This window comes from Saccoglossus kowalevskii, chromosome 16, assembly GCF_978046115.1.
Source record: "Saccoglossus kowalevskii chromosome 16, keSacKowa6.1, whole genome shotgun sequence".
NCBI lineage: Eukaryota > Metazoa > Hemichordata > Enteropneusta > Harrimaniidae > Saccoglossus > Saccoglossus kowalevskii.
The window spans coordinates 8,502,800-8,506,005 of NC_140656.1; the positions used below are offsets into that span (position 1 = coordinate 8,502,800).

Here is a 3,206-nt window from a genome sequence, read left to right on the forward strand (position 1 = left end):
CTATGCCCATTTTTTTATGAGTTTATTGTCAGTCAAGCACATTTGTCTTGATAATCTTCTAAAATGTGTACAATTGCATGTATTTGACATATAGAGCTCGAGCTGTGTGAATGGCGACCTGAAGCTGAGGAGAGCACTGTATCTCACTCAATTTAGAGTTGTTCTAGTCAGGGTGAGCTATTTTGTATATTTCTATATAATGTATTTCTGAGATTTATTGCCATTATATTTCTTAGATGAATATATTTTTATTTATCATGTTTGCCAGCAGCATAAACTTTCTGTTTTTCTGACAAATATGTATTTATATCTCCCTGATATGAAAATGTACATGTAGTCCCTGAGCTAGACAGCCTATTGAAATTTATTGCAATAACTAATTGTATAATATTGACACTTCATTGAGTCAAATGTACTTATTAATGTGTTTACATATTTTGTCTACACAGGTTTTTTTGTTTGTTTTGTTTTTGTTTTATGTTATCTTAACCATAGTATGAACTTGGAATAAAAGAACGCAGTGAATGACATACATGCGTGTCTCTATGTGTGTCTATCTGCACATTACATTTTGGCGTAGTCGGCAGGATCCAAGTGCGACTTCTACATGGTTTAAACCCTGACTTGAAGAGAGAATTAAGGCCAAGTTGAAAGTGTGTTTCCTGGGTGGTGTGCTACATTTCACCTGAACTGTGCTACTGTGTTCTCATAGAAGACACTGATGTTCAACCTGGACTGATGACACATCATCAAGGATGAAAAGACAAGTTTGTGTGAACTCTTTCAAATAGACTCTTTTATTGAAGTTTGTTTGATAATAATTGTTTGAATGTTTATTTTGTACTTGTGTATTTCACAGAATTTTCACAGTCTTGTTTTTAGTAGATCGTTGCAATGTATGTTTTTACACGTGGTGCACTGTAAAAATTTTACTTGAAGCTGTTATTGTGTGAATGTAGTAGTATAGGATCCCTTACTGTGTGATAATCTGTTATTAAGGTCACACTGTATGTATTTAGTACTTGAGTGTAGATTATTTTAGTTTAATGCTATTTGTGTACTGCTGGTTCACAATTTCTTTTTGCTGTATATCCTACTATCATGTCTGATACAGAGCAAGCTGCTACTGAGGCTGATGTCCAAGGGATGTTGCAGAGAATTAAAGCATTGGAGTTGGCTGTTACACAAAAAGATGAGGAAGTGGCTGCAGCATGGGCAGATGCTGAAGCATCTAGTATGGAGGTAAAGCGTCTGATTGCTTTGGAACGAGAGACATCTAAGGTCAGTGCAGACTCTGGTACTGGTATGGGAAAGGTGGTGTACATGTCTCCGAGTAGGAAACTTGACAGGTTTCATGACAAGCCTGAAAAAGCCAGTGATCTGTCAGTAGAGGACTGGATTGAAGATGCCCAAGCAGTTATATCCTCCAGAAGACTAGATGTGAGTGAACAGGCTGCATTTCTCATTGAACATCTTGTTGGTAAGGCCAGACGTGAGATACTTGGTCGTGGAGATGCCGTCAAAAGTGATCCAAGTAAGATATTTGCAATACTTATAAAGAGTGTTTGGTGACGGTGATAGTTTACTCCAGCTACAGCAACAGTTCTTTGCGTATACACAGTCTGATGGAGAAGACATCATTGCATGTTCCTTGCAGTTAGTTTGTTTGTATGACAGAATCGCACAACTAGATTCGTCATTCAAACCAGGTAGAGAAAGTCAGTTAAAAAGTCGTTTAGCTGAAGCTGTTCGAGATGACAGTTTGCGAATGGAGTTACGAAGACTGAATGCAGATCAGCCAGAACTTAGTTTTTTCGATGCTCGTGACCAGGTTATCAAATTGATGGGTCAAAGGGGCAAATCTTTGAAAACAAAACGTGAAGCTGCTGTTCGTGAGGTATTAAGCGACCAATCTAAAAGTGATGGAGAAGTTGCAGCACTGGCTCAACAGGTGTCTATGCTTTCAAAACAAGTTGATACCCTCACATCAATGGTACAGAAATTTGTGAAACCTGAGAATCGTTCACCTGTGTCAACTGACAATAAACCTCGATGTTGGACATGTAACTCACCAGATCATCTAAACCGAGACTGCCCTAAGAGAAAGTCCAAACCAAAGCCTAAACCCCAAGATTTAAACTAAACCAGCCTGCTGCAGAGAGCCGTGTGGTAGGTGAGACTAGGATTGATGGAGGCTCATTTATACATAGCGTGGTGGGAGATTGTCCAGAAGCTGTTCTAAAGTTGGGAGGTACAGATGGTGTGTGTGTACTTGACACCGGTGCCCAGGTCTCAACAGTAACGGAGCAGTTTTTTAGAGAATATCTTGTTAAAGCAGAGTTAATAGATGTTGCATCATTTATTAAGTTAACTGGTTCTCAGGGCCTTGATATACCCTACCTTGGTTATGTGGAGCTGTCTATTACTATTTGTAATCATACATTTAATAATTTGGGTTTCTTAGTTGTGCGTGACCCAACCAATACTCCCGTTGAGTCACGAAAGAAAAGAGTACCTGGTGTTATAGGGTCCAATGTTTTTAGGGATATAAGAAATGAATTGGTAGGGCAGTATGGTGATAACTTTAGAGAGAAAATACAAACTGGGCTTAGTGTGAATGAGATTAACTTTCTTTATATACTAGAAGCTTACAAGCCAACGTTTGTAAACAATGAAGAAGTGTTTGCAGTTTCAGTGGAGAACAGACCTGTGAGAATTGCTGGGAAGAAACCTGTATTGATTCCTGCTCGTCCTATACGTGTAATTGATGGATCTCTCAGACCTGCCCCCATTGGACAGACATACAATGTGTTGTTGGAGCGAAATGAAGTTCATGTTGCAGAGTTGCAGAGTGGAGTGGCCATTGGTGCAACATATGTGACTGTGACTGATACTGGTAGGGTGCCTATGCAAATTGCAAATTTCAGTGATCGTGATGTTTATTTAACCCCTCGCACCCCAGTGGGAGTGGCTAAGTCTGTTCTTTAGAGCCAACTATTAGGTTTCATGCTGTGAATGTAAATGAAGTACAAGTGACAGAAGCACCAGGCAGTGATGTCACAGCTCCTGAAGTACAAGACCTTATCTCAAGAATGAATGTTGGTGATGTTAGTCAAGTCCAGAAGAACAAGTTAAATATGCTGATTGATAAATATCAGAACACATTTAGTAAGGATGAGGATGATATTGGATTTTGTGATTTAGTA

The 3,206-nt window shown here is 39.1% G+C and overlaps 1 pseudogene; it reads left to right on the top strand.

The window, feature by feature from the left end:
- Positions 1-1,045: 1,045 nt before the first annotated feature.
- LOC146733634 (uncharacterized) lies at positions 1,046-2,280 on the top strand (annotated as a pseudogene).
- The last annotated feature ends 926 nt before the right edge of the window (positions 2,281-3,206 follow it).